Source organism: Delphinapterus leucas, chromosome 14 (genome assembly GCF_059928025.1).
Source record: "Delphinapterus leucas isolate spDelLeu-1000000601 "Yukka" chromosome 14, BTC_Dleu_Yukka2, whole genome shotgun sequence".
Lineage (NCBI taxonomy): Eukaryota > Metazoa > Chordata > Mammalia > Artiodactyla > Monodontidae > Delphinapterus > Delphinapterus leucas.
The window spans coordinates 73,747,542-73,761,482 of NC_143142.1; the positions used below are offsets into that span (position 1 = coordinate 73,747,542).

Here is a 13,941-nt window from a genome sequence, read left to right on the forward strand (position 1 = left end):
CTGAAATTAGCAGAGGGGGCCAAGGTGGGGTTCATGGACAGTCCTGGAGTGATAACATATCAACTGGAATGAACACAAGATTTGCATGTTTTTGTTTTTGTTTTTTTAGCTGTGTAGTCCAAAGCAAGTTGCTTTCTTTTTAAAAATTTTTGTTTACCTTTAATTAGAGCCTGAATACATACATTTGTATTCTTTAAAATACACAAAAAAGATGGTCTCCCACAAGCACTATCCCTCCATCTCAGTACTTTCTCAAGAGGAAGGATTTGCCATCCTTTCAGGCATTTTCCCATCCATTTACATATGAGTCATCTAAATGTATATATCTTTTTTTTTCTGTTGTTGTACATACGTCATTAAATTGTACATACTTGCCATTCAGTTGGCTTATCTTACTTATCAAGTTTCGGCAGTCTTACAAGGTCAGTCCAATCCATAAAGGGCTGCATTATTTTTTTAAAATGCTTGATGATATCAGTATTGCATAAAATGGCAATACCATGCTTAATCTGTCTCTTCCTGTGTTGATGACGTGTAGCTTGGCTGGAGTCTTTCAGACTTACAAACGTGTTTCAAAATACTTCCTGGTACATGCCTCCTTGGGCACATAAGTGGTTCTCTAGACTAAATACCAAGAAATGGAATTGCTGGATAAGAATATTCACATGTTACATTTCGACAGATACTCCACGATGGAGTATCTACTCCTTAAGAGAATAGGAGAAGGGTGTGATGATGAAGGGCCCGGATTCCTGGGTTCAAATCTTAGCTCTGCCACATACTAGCTTAACTTCTCTCTTCCTCAGTTTCAACTGTAAAATGAAGAGAAGAGCAGTACCTGCTTCATTTGGTCGTTAGGAAAATTGAGTGTATGTACAAACTCTTCTGAATAGCATAGCAAGTACTATGTTAGTGTAAGCTGCCAGCAAGAGCTTTGGGTTTAGTATCAGCAAAATTACAAAAACATCTCCCTCTCACGTTGGTGGAGAACAGGTAAGAGGTAACAGGAGAACTCTTTGAACATTTCAAGCCCTCGACTGATGCCAAGTTTTGTTTTGGCCAATCTGCCCTCACACACATAGCCAGTGGCATGGCTGCTGTCAGCAGGAAAGCTGTTATCAACTGAAGGGGTCAGGGAAGAGCTCTCAGCCCATTTGCAGATAACGGGTAAGCAGCTCTTCTGGGGCTTGCAGGAAAGCTAGCTGTCCGTGCTTTCTCACTGGGGACAGGAGGGATTAATCCTGACGACTCAGCCTAATCCAAGGGCAACTGGGTTCCTGAATCGGCCATTGTCAGTTACCCCAGATTTGGATGCCACACCCACTGTCACTTAGTACCCAGTCCCCTGTTAGCGAAAAGCACCCTTCACAAAGATGGGTTCTGGAAATCTGGGGAGGCAGACCAGGTGTGGAGAGACAGTTAACATGTTTGGGATGCCTTCTATGTGTCAGCCCCCAGGCTGGGCACTTCATAAACATTATCTCATTTAATCCTCGCAGTGAAACTACCAGGGAGGCGTTCTATCTTGTTTCACAGATAATGACTTGGAAGCTTAAGGTGACTTTAAAGAGTTGATGTAACAAACCTAATTCCTCACTGCCTGCAAGTGGCAGGGCTGGGATATGAGTCCAGATTTGTTGGAGCGCAAGCGTCGTGCTCTTTCTTGGGTATGATTTTAGGGTTGTATGTGAGAAATAGAGGCTAAATAAATGAATAAATAAACCCATGAAGAAACGCTCAACGTCATTAGTCATTAGGGAAATACAAATCAAAACCACAATGAGATAGCATTTCACACCCACTAGGATGGCTATTACAAAACAGAGAGTCAAATGTGGGCGAGGCTATGGAAAAAAACAACCCTCAGACACGGCAGGTGGGAATGTAAAATGGTACAGATGCTTTGGAAAACAACTTGACAGTTTCTTCAAAAGTTACACATAAATTTACCAAAAGACCCAGAAATTCCATTCCTAGGTATCCACCCAAGAGTAATGAAAACATACGTCCACACAAAGACTTGTACATAAATATTCTTAGCAGGATTACTCATAATAATCAAAAATTGGAAATAACCTAAATGTCCATTGGAAACAACCTAGATGTCCAACTAGTGAATTGACAGACAAAATGTGGTCTAGCCATACAACGGAATACTATGGATAATGAAAAGAAACAAAGTAGGATACATGGTACAACACAGATGAACCTAAAAAGAATTCTCATTATACTCAGTGAAAGAAGCCAGAAACAAGACACCACCACGTTTCATTTATATGAAACGTCCAAAAAAAGCTATTGAGGCCAAAAGTAGATTAGTGGTTGCTGAAGGTGCAGGCAGTGGGGAGAATGCTAATTCACAATAAACACGCATGCAGAATCTTTTTTTTAACTTTTTATTTTATATTGGAGTATAGTTGATTAACAACGTTGTGATAGTTTCAGGTGTACGGTAAAGTGATTCAGTTATACATATACATGTATCTATTCTTTTTCAAATTCTTTTCCCATTTAGGTTATTACAGAATATTGAGCAGAGTTCCCTGTGCTATACAGTAGGTCCTTGTTGGTTATCTATTTTAAATATAGCAGTGTGTACATGTCAATCCCAAACCCCCAACTGTCCCTTTCCCCGACCCTTCCCCGCTGACCATAAATTTGTTCTCTAAGTCTGTGAGTCTGTTTCCATTTTGTAAATAAGTTCATTTGTGTCATTTCTTTTTAGATTCTGCATATAAACGATATCATATGATATTTCTCTTTGTCTGACTACACTCGGTATGACAATCTCTAGGTCCATCCATGTTGCTGCAAATGGCATTATTTCATTCTTTTTAATGGCTGAGTAATATTCCATTGTAGGTATGTACCACATCTTCTTTATCCATTCCTCTGTTGGTGGACATTTAGGTTGCTTCCATGTCTTGGCTATTGTAACAATGCTGCAATGAACATTGGGGGGGATGTATCCTTTCAGACCATGTTTTTCTCCAGATATATGCCCAGGCGTGGGATTGCAGGATCATATAATAGCTCTATTTTTAATTTTTTAAGGAACCTCCAAATGTTCTGCATGAGGAATCTTTGGCGGGTGAGAAAAATGTTTTAAAACTGATCTATAAAGATGGTTGTTCAACTAGATAAATTTAACTAACAACATCATTGAACACTTAGAAAGGGTGAATTGTACAATATGCAAAACATGCTTCAATATAGTTAATTTTTTAAATACAGACAAGAAGGAGACAAACAAGTAAGCACCTAATATTCATTGCAGCATTGCTTGTGATAGCAGAAGACTGAAAGTAATCTAAATGTCCATCAACAGGTACCTGGTTACAGTATAACTATACAATGGAATTTTACATTTCTAACAGCAATGAGCATTAAAAAAGAATAAGGCAGTTCTGTATGCACTGATATGGAATGATCTCCAAGATATATTGTTGAGTGAAATAAACAAAGTATAGAAGAGAGCGTAGCGTATGCTATCACTTGCATAAGCAAAAAAAGGAAGAATAAGTATTATAATATGCTTATTTATACACATAATGATTCTAGAAATAGACAAGAAACTGGTAACCTGGTTGCCCCTGGGAAGAGGCCTGAGTACCTGGGGAAAGGAGGGGATGCTAGTTGGGAACATTGCTTGTCTTTGCATATCCTTTTGAATATTTTAAATGTATAGATGTTATGTAATAAACAAATATAATTTAATTTTTAAATATTAACAGTGAGTGACTTCATGTGCCCGAGACTGTGCCTGGCACATAGATACGTGAACACACTGAGCTATAGCTGCTACTTGGCTCTCTCTGGATTTGTTTTGAACTTTTTTTTTTTTTTTTTTTTGGTGCGCTAGAGAGTCTTCCCATTCCCCTCTCCTTAAAATCTCTGGCAGTTTGAAATTCTTTACAGGAGGGTAAAAAAATAGCTCAAGGTTGCTGTGACAGGGCGAGAGAGAGTCACAGACATATACACACTAACAAACGTAAGGTAGATAGTTAGTGGGAAGCAGCCGCATAGCACAGGGAGATCAGCTCGGAGCTTTGTGGCCGCCTGGAGGGGTGGGATAGGGAGGGTGGGAGGGAGGTGCAAGAGGGAAGAGATATGGGAACATATGTATATGTATTATGTATAACTGATTCACTTTGTTATAAAGCAGAAACTAACACACCATTGTAAAGCAATTATACCCCAATAAAGATGTTAAAAGAAAGAAAGAAAAATAGCTCAAGGTTAAATGAAACCTGTGAGAGAATTTAGTAACTCCCCTGATTTTACAATTGAAAAACACCCCTGAATCACAGGCAGGTCAAGTTACTTTTCCAAGGTCACACAGCTTGTTAATGGCAGAGTCCAGGTTTCTTGATTCTGATTTTCAGCTTGTTGAAAGGATACATGTCTCTGCCTTTCTTAAACGTGTCCTCCTCCCTCAGGGTAAAGGGAAGAGAGGAAAGATCATGATGATATAAACACACAGTGCATGACCATGTTTTAATGAGACCAACTTCGGTGAATTAATTGGTTAAAATCACTTTGGTTTGAAGTTGAATGAGGTGAACTGACCATTGTGTCCAATCTAGGCAAGTGTCATCAAGGTCATCACTAAGGACACATGTGATAAAGAAATCCCCTCTCTGGCTGGTCCTCCACATTTCTCCCAGACTCCCTGTGTCCTCATGCTTGCTTTCCCTACAACGAAAAACCCAGAGCAACTCTGAGTCATCCCTCTTTGGAGACTGTTTATTATTATTTTTTTTTTTTTATTTTTATTTATTTATTTATTTTTTTTGGGTACACGGGCCTCTCACTGTTGTGGCGTCTCCCGTTGCGGAGCATAGGCTCTGGAGGCGCAGGCTCAGCGGCCATGGCCCACGGGCCCAGCCGCTCCGCGGCACGTGGGATCCTCCCGGACCGGGGCACGAACCCATGTCCCCTGCATCGGCAGGCGGACTCTCAACCACTGCGCCACCAGGGAAGCCCGAGACTGTTTATTATTAATGGACCTAGAGGTGGCATCCTATGAAGTTTCAGGCATCAGCCAGTGTAGGGAAGGACCTGGGAAATGCTAGTTTCTCCTCTGTCCCACTCCTTGCCCTGTAATGGGCAGGAACAACACTGCCCCTGGTGTAATGAACTGAGCCTGGGTTAATTATGCTGAACAAGCCACCTCTCAGTGAGCCAGCACAAAGAAAGCCGGGGGGACCGGGGACACGGTGCTGTGGAGAGTGTCAATATTACCTCAACCTCCTCCTACCACCATCCCTCAACCCAGCCAGCCAGAGGGTCTTAGGCGAAAACCTTTTATTTTTGCCTCCAATTGTTTTGTTTTCAGAAGAATTTTTTTAATCGTTCTTTATCTAATTTTTTTTTTTTTTTAGTAAGGTAAGAGATAAGTAGCTTCATTCCACTCAGAGGCAGCACTATTCTGTGGGAGAATAACTTGTCTGCGCTGAAGTATAAGGTAGGCCCATCCTAAATCTTTGAAGTAAGAATGCTGCCCATTGCTAAACTTATGAGTAAGGGGGGAGTTCGTGTGACTTTAGAGGCCTTTCTCCAAAATATGCAAAACCTCCCGAAGCAGCCATTTCGCTTGTCTTCCTAACTCCATTCCACGCCTCTCGCATCACTCAAACCTGGTGACGGGTGGGCTGGACTTCGTCCTTCCTGCTCTGTGGGTTCTGATTGGTCTAAACTGATCAAGCACTCTTGCTCGGGGATGGGTTCACTAACCAAGGTCTACGCCAATCAGCACATGGCTTTCTGCAGAAAGTAAATTCCGCGTTTATGCAATCAATGCAAAGCTTAACTCCTCTAACCAGGAAGAAGAAAGCGTGCTGACTCCAAGGGAGGTTGATAACAGCTGAGACTGAAAAAGCCAGCCTGAGGTTGAAACCAAAGCACACAAAAGAGCAGAGTCTCCAGAAATGCAGAGACCGGACCTGGGATCCTGACCAAACTTCTTGGATTTTTTAGTTGCGGGAGCAAAGGAGAGTTGACTTTTTGATTGTTACTTCTAAAAAACATACCGATGCATACATACTTCCCCATGGTGCCTGAAATTCCTACCACTAGCCCTCCGTTCCAGATTGCTATGTCGGACATGCCTTCACCAAGTTACAGACAGAAGTAAACGATTTAAGTATAGACGGCTTAATCAAAGAATGCTTCTGCAAGAAAGTTCTAGGAACAACTAACCAAACCAACCGAACAAATTTCTGATTTCCACTGGCATCCTGTCTCTTTCTGACCTCCGTATTTTGTCTTGTTTCCTTTACGGAAAAAGACCACCTTCCATCTCTATATGTTCATATCCCACCAGTTTCAAACCCCAGCTCAAGTGCTGACTTGTCCTTGACACCTCTCCCATAGCCTCAGCTGGAAAAAACAGGCCCCTCCCAAATAATGGACTGCTCACCTCAGTGTGTCCTCGCCACACTCAGTATTCCCAGCAGCCATGCTCCGCTGCAGGCTGTTTGCCTGCAAGACACCTGATAGGTTTAGCTTTTGTGTTTTCCACAGCTGTTGCATGTTGTGGCTGGGCCTTCTGCATCTCTGAGAAGTAGGCAACTTTAGTGTTGAAAAAAACAAGCGCAAATAGGTTTTCTTCAGGAATTAGAGGCCAAAGAAATGGCTAAAGTGGTTCTCAGAGTGCTGGTCCCTGGACCACACCATCAGCATCACCTGGGAACTAGTCAGAAATGCAAATTCTTGGGACCTTCAGAATGAGAAGCTCTGGGTGTGGGACCCAGGAAAATGTGTTTTAACAAGCTCTCTAGATTCTGTTGCACTTTGAAGTTTGAAAACCACTGGACTAGAGAAAGGTCTTGAACTACTGACTGAGGAGCGAATGAACCTTGTTTTCTAAGAGCAGGAGTGAAGGCCAAGTGACGATCAAGGTGAGCTGGGTGGCCCCAGACGTGCTGGTAGCAGCCATGGAGGAAATGGCCCTGGGAGGGGTAGGGTACTGTGTATTCAGAAGTGAACTCTCCAGACTGACATCTCTTCAACCTGATGTCCAAAGTCTGCTGGTGGACAGTAGGATGGGCCAGGTGGGTGTGCATTGGCAGAAACCTCAATGAAGCCTCCAACATTTTTAAATGCTCTTTTCTCTCATATAGGTTGGGCACTTATTCTTTCATTTTTGCCTCCTAAGACGACATGATTACTTTCTCCCAAGTTTGTTTACAGTTCTGAATTTCCAAATTTCCTTTTTGCAGAATTAAGCACAGATTAACAGGGTTCCTTGCAAACCTCTCAGTAACTCAAGCAAAGAATTTATCCAGATACCCCGAGGTGCCTGGACAAAAGCTGCGTGCTATCTCAGTCAAGACCACAAGGGCAATAATAAAGACGTTGGTATAGCTCTTCAGAGCCGTCCCACGAGCCCTGCTTGTGATTCTTGTCTTCTCCATCCCTCCGTGCCTGTCTCGCCCTCACCCCAGAACAAGGGAGCACCCTGTTCATTATGAACCTTTATCACTGACCTTGAAATTCCAGCCATGGCTCCTGAGATGGCCCACCCAGCTGCCATCTCCACTCAGCTCCCCCAATGGCGAGCCCATTTCCCGAGCATCCTCACCGCCCCCCTACTCCCAATCCCCCCACTCTACAATGCTCATGTCTGAGCGAAAAAGGGAATCAATGCAAGGCTCAACTATAATCTTTGAGGAAAGGCAGGTTTGTGCCTAAGTTTTCACAATAATCACAGACATCATCTTGTATGCATGGATCTACCTTTACCTTCCATTCCTATGGATATGTGAAAACTCCTATTTAAATATCATGCTGATATGTATTAAAAAGCATTATCAGGTGATGTTGATAAATCTCTGCTTTTTAGATAACAAGTACACCATCAATCATTTTCAGGCAAAAATAATTTTTCTTATTTATTGCAGATGCATTCTAAAATATAATGGTTTTTCTTTTGCTCTCAAATGTTTTCAAGTATAGAATTTTCTTCAAAATATCTAATTTTCTATGTTATTTTTGTTTAATCGTTGCACTGGTGTCAAAATATGTAGTTTTTATTACTTTAATGATTTATGTTATGAAAGCATTCTGAAATTGTAGCAAAAAAAAAGAGAGAAAAGCTTTTTAATTAACTAAGGGGAGGGAACTAGTCTTTGTGGAGAAACTACGATGTGACAAGACACTTTAGGTATATTTATTCATGTAATTCCCCCATCAGTCCTGTCAAAGTGGATGTTATCTTCATTTTACAGGTGAGAACACTGGAGTTCAGACAGGCTGGAAACTGTGCTAAGGTCAGGATCTGGTTCCAAATCTGCCTCCGGAGCCTGGGCTTTATTCCTCAGCTGTACCCTGTTTCCCCAACCTCCATCTGGATTAAGATACTCGACTACGTCCTCTTTCCATAGGCTGATATCCACAGGTAAGTGGGGGGGGGGGTGGCGGGGGGTGATGAAAAATGAATTAAATTGGGGGGGGTGTCTTTGCAAGTGATGAAAATAGGAATTTCACCCTACCTAAAAATCTTCCCCAAATTGTGATTACATGTTTTGCAAAAACTTGAAAGGACAGTGGAGTTTGGGAGCTAAATTACATTTAAATTGGTTTTAAATCTGGATTTCCAAAATCTGATCATGTTTCTTGACCATCAGTTGCCTTTTACTACAGGATTTGTCAATTTGTCCATTCAGAAGGCATCCGGGGTTTCAGTTAAGAAGGATTACAGCAAAGAAGCTCGTTCGATCTACCCTTACCTAGTATGCTGTTATAAAACGTTTCTGACCGTTCCTGGTTAACTAATCTTCAAAAATGAAGGCTACCTAAGGAAAAGGTTGTGGAAGGGAAATAATTAGCGCAGAAGCAGCTCTAAATGCTGCTCTTGCTTTTATCTATTTTTAAATGATTGCCAGATGTCTGCAACTGACACCCTGAATCGGTAGTTTCAAAGTTTGGATGTGGTCGTCAAAATGTAACATGACAGTGCTGCTGTTTTATCGATCTTTCTGGGGTTGACTTTTTTGCCTTAAATTTTTTCAAAAAGCTATTTAACAACTCAAGTATAATGCCTTGCCTATAGTTAACAATACTGTATTGTACACTTAAAAATTTATTAAGACAGTAGATCTCAGGTTAAGTGTTCTTAACCCAATTTTAAAAAAAGGAAAGAGAATATTTTCATGACTCAGTGGATGTTTGCATCAGCCATTTTGAAATGCCTGATAGCTTTTCAGCAGCTTTCATTCCCACTGTCAGACACGATGCTGCTGTGTCCCCTCAAAATGTGGAGATTTTCAATCATCCAGATACTCCAAATAAAAGGAATAACTTTTGACTAAAACACTAAAATATTTCAGGCAGAAGGACCTAGGGCCTGAGTTACCTGGGTCATTACCTCAGATTTTCAGGACACTTTACTTTGCAAAGCCTTCACAGATCACTCCTTTGAGCCATCCTAGATGTTTATTTTTTCTAATTATTGAGATAGCCATGAGTTGAAAGAATCTTTTAAAATTATTGTCAAGCCAAAATAAATAAACAGACATTAAAAAATAATAATGGTTTCTCAAAAGGGCCAGAATGGACCAAAACTGAAAAAGGAGAATTTGGCCACTTTAAAACCCTGTAATGTACCCAAATATGCTCTATAGACCCCACTTGTTTCATCTCGTTCTAGTTCATAAGGAAACAGTCTGCTTTGTTCCCTGTTGTAGAAAATGTAAACAGCTACATATTTAAAGCACAGCCATTCCTCAGGTAAAACCCAAAATCTAGATACTTACTTTTCAATACTTTTTGTCCAAGAGACGCGATAAGAGGGCCGGCTCAGCTGTGGGCTCCCCAGGCTGTGTGTGAGGCATTGATTGGGTGTCCCTGTTCCTGGGATTGGGGATTCAGAGGAGTTACAGGGTTCAGGGTCTTTTCCAAAGTTTTTCAAAGCGCAGTTGGGTCTGTTTCCAGAAAAGCTCCTATCTTCCTAAGAGGGAAAATTCCGTGCCCAGGGAAGTTCTGGAAGCAGAGCATTTTTTTTCCCTGCCCTTGAATGAACTAGATCATTGCTGAAGCTGGAGAATATTTTTTAGCATCACTGTGATGAAACTCGAGGGCTGTTTCTGCAGTAGGTGCGACACTTGTTGACGCTGCTGGGGAGGCCCTGGCAAAGCGGCCTGATGAAATGCAGCCCCGGGAGAGCGGATGAAACCCAGATGAGCTGTCACTGGTGGCCTGGAGACAGCAGCGTTTGGCAGGGCCCATGCAGGACCTCAGGTTCAGGTGCTTGCCTCTTAGAAAAGCAAAATCTCCCTGCCTTATAAAGTGATTAAGGTCAGAGTAACACCAGAGTTCTCCTACCAAGGCTATCAGGCACTTGAAATACACATAGGAAACCTGAAGGGGGGTTGAGGGGGAGGGGTGGTGAAAATAAGAGTCATATGTTGTTCATTTAGAGCTGGTATTACAGTCGTTCTCTGAAGTTCTCTGAGAAAAGCAGAAGCCACAGCAAGGCAGGATCCACCCTCCTCCCACAGTGGTCCCCCCTCTCCCCGCCGCACACCCCTTTCTGTCTCTCTCAGACACACACACACACACACACACACTCACACACATTCTCTCTCTTCCTATTTTGACTGCAGTAGTAAGAAGAAAAGGGAGGAAGACCCGAAGAAATCTAGAGGCGAAATACCATGAGCCCTTTTTTTTCAAATCGTTCGTGTTGGCAAAATAGGTTTTGTGACGTGGACATTTCTTTTCTTGAATTTTGTCCAATTCCAAGAAAGAATGTAGAAAATCCAGGAGTATCATTCTGTAACCACTTTGCCTCTTTGCAAAAGTATTTTAATGTACCATACCTGGAAACTGACAGCTGAGAAGGAAACCTCTTATGAGGCTCACAGCTAAAATTAGCAGCTTCGAGTGGGGTGACTTTGAAAGGGGCATAACTGTAAATATTCACTCCCTACTGGGCACTATAATCCTCAAAAGCAAATTGTTTTAACACAGAACAGGGCATGCATCACTATACCTTGATGGAATTAAACTTCTCGCAAGACAAAAAATCATCATCTAGAATTATTAGGTATCAAGAGCACTGTGGATGTGTTCTATTTATTTCAGTTTTACCTTCATTTGAGAAGAAAGATACTGGAAGCTGAGAGACTTTAAAATAATGACGGTCTCTTTTGGAACACGTTTCTATGAACTGCAGCAGAATGCAGAAATTACCAAACTTTTGTGATTGTAGATATCCATTGGATTTATTTAAAGCCCAATCCTCTTCACAGAAGAAGGTCCTTTCCAGATAAGAGGAGATAGCTTTAAGGTGAGATTGAAGAGAGAAGAAGGTTGTGATGATAAAAAATAAACAAATGTTATCACACACAGCAGGACAGGATAAAGCCAGAAGGGAACCAGTGTCCCAACACAGTAGGTAAATGTGATGTGATCGTGAAAGAAGAGTTGCCTGGGAGTTCTTAAATGGAAAAGTTGACACTCATTATGAAACTTAATTTTGTTCTTCACAAACAATTTGAAAGATGAACTCCCTCAAGTCCTATATAAATATATATATATTTATATGTATAATGGATTAGTCATCTCACAGCCTGCAGCCGTATAATTTTTGTTTTAACTCTTACATTTGGGGAGGCAGGAATGGAAGGAAATCAGAAACAGAGACCTTGGGATTAAACTCAGGCCAGGTTCTGAATTTTTTATGATTATTCGAAGGAAGGAATAGAAGGAGGGATGTTGAAGAGAAAAAGAAGGTCATATATTTATATGTGTCCCTCTAATAGCATCAAAAAGTATGTGAGTTTGTGATTAAAAATAAAGACCTAAAAATATTTGGCATCATTCCAAGTGAAGTAATGTGGAACAGAGAAAATATATTTAGGTAATCTCTTTTTCTGAAGCTACAGGAGAAGGAAACAAGTTTCATTTGAGAGGAGATTTTCCATCTAAGGAGCAGAGCTGGAAATGTATTTTTTTATCAGAGCTGGAAATGTATTTTTTAGTTAATTGCTTCCCTGAAAGGCCTCTGGGGCTGTGTTAGTTCCTTGGCGTCTGGAATGAGAATGGGTGCCGTGCAATTCACCAGCCACTCTGGGCTTGCCAGGGACTGGGATCTAGTCAGTTTCCAACTCATCTGAATATTTCAAGCAAATCCATTAGGTTCTTAAACTGCTCTTCGCTCCCATATCTTGAACTGAGATTGGTACGTGAGGGGTTTATCACTCACTTTATTGCTCCTGGCACAGAAGGTCTTCGAATGATCGCGTCTAATGGTACGAGTGTTGAATGCCCTTCCCAGCAGAGCGCGTTCTTAGCTGAGGTTTGGTACCAACCACATGTCAGGTCAGATCAGATTTTCTGCCAGGGTCCTTGGCCAAGCTGGAACTGGGCAGGTCAGTCCAGCTGCGGGGAGCGGTCACTGTCTGGGGAGGGTCCCCCACCCCGGAGAGCAACAGTTCATCCCCATCCAGGGTCCAAGTTTCTCAGAGCTTCTGCAGTATGTGTGGTTCCTTGCTCAGTGGCCATGACCCAAATCGGCCTTTGCAGCCTTCATTCAGTTCCCTGTATATTAAACGGCTGCTAGTCACTCAGGTGGGTCGACTCCACAGGTACTCCTTTCCCTCAGGTACAATGGCAAAAGAATTAGTACTGTAAATAAGATTCTGTTCTCTTAGCGTTTTTCATCCCAGGGAACAGATTTCTATAAAATTCTTCATGAGAATATGAAGTTTTAAACTACTTGCAAAATAAAAATTAAAAATGCAATTTTTCAGAATTCATTTATTCAAGAGGAACTTTTCCAAACATACGAATGTTGTTTGGAATTTGGAATTCATTTTTCCCCAGGGTGTCAAAATCATAAATGGTAGTTAGGTTCACAGAACACCTTACAGAAGTACTGTATTTAATCCATCGTGTTCCTAAAGTACCTATTTCAGCTACCTAAAACCCCAAGTATCGAAGCCAGGTTAAAATTCAATTTAACTGCATATGACAGTCTAAATATCTGAAAAAAAAACCGAACTTCCATGATAAAGTTCCAGCACAGTTATTCCCGTGCTTCAGTCTCATTTTAAAACAGCCACCAAGAAAGCACTACAACTGTCAGAACAGGAGAAAATTCCAATTTTTACAAATTTGTAGGTTGAGCCCGAGGTCCAATTTCACAAATACTAAGTCAAATTAATTACTTGAATGGTGTATGGAAATTTAAATTTTTAAAAATATTTGTGGGACTTCCCTGGTGGTGCAGTGGTTAAGAATCCGCCTGCCAATGCAGGGTACACGGGTTCGAGCCCTGGTCCGGGAAGATCCCACATGCTGCGGAGCAACTAAGCCCATGTGCCATAACTACTGAGCCTGTGCTCTGGAGCCCGCAAGCCACAACTACTGAGCCTGTACGCCACAACTACTGAAGCCCGCATGCCTAGAGCCCGTGCTCCACAACAAGAGAAGCCACTGCAATGACAAGCCCGCGCACCGCAACGAAGAGTAGCCCCTGCTCACCGCAACTAGAGAAAGCCCCCGAGCAGCAACGAAGACCCAATGCAGCCAAAAATAAAAAATATAAAGTAATAAATAAATTAAAAGAAAAGCATTCAATTTCAGTGAGACATTAGTGAAAATAAATTTGTAATTTAAAAACAATATATTTGTGTATAGTATGTATAGTATTTTATAAAAGTTTCATTTTTAAGGCTTTCCTTCTGATTATAAGAGCAATACCTACTAATTACTGAAAATTACATCCCCATCACTAAAAATTTTTAATATTTTGATTTCAAAAATTTCAAATCTCCCGCTACCCAAAGATAACCACCATTTTTGTGTATTCCTTCTACTCTTCTATTTTCCGTTAGTGCATGCTTACACATACAGTTTTCTTTTCTGGTTTTTTGTTTGTTTGTCTGTTTGTTTTTTACTTAACACGGGCCTCTCATTACGAATTCTTTAGGA

At 41.3% G+C, this 13,941-nt stretch overlaps 1 protein-coding gene across 3 annotated transcripts in view; it reads right to left on the bottom strand.

Annotated features, from left to right (window-relative positions):
- Nucleotides 1-13,941, bottom strand: part of ALPK2 (alpha kinase 2) — a 159,792-nt gene that overhangs the window by 122,998 nt on the left and 22,853 nt on the right. Inside the window, exon 1 of one of the 3 annotated variants that reach the window (XM_022584376.2) lies at nucleotides 9,759-11,626. The exons of 1 other annotated variant lie outside the window; for it this stretch is intronic. The gene's annotated coding sequence lies outside the window, so the exon portion shown is untranslated. Of the gene's footprint in view, nucleotides 1-9,758; nucleotides 11,627-13,941 lie in introns of those variants that run through there. One more of the 3 variants, XM_022584378.3, reaches the window with a different exon arrangement.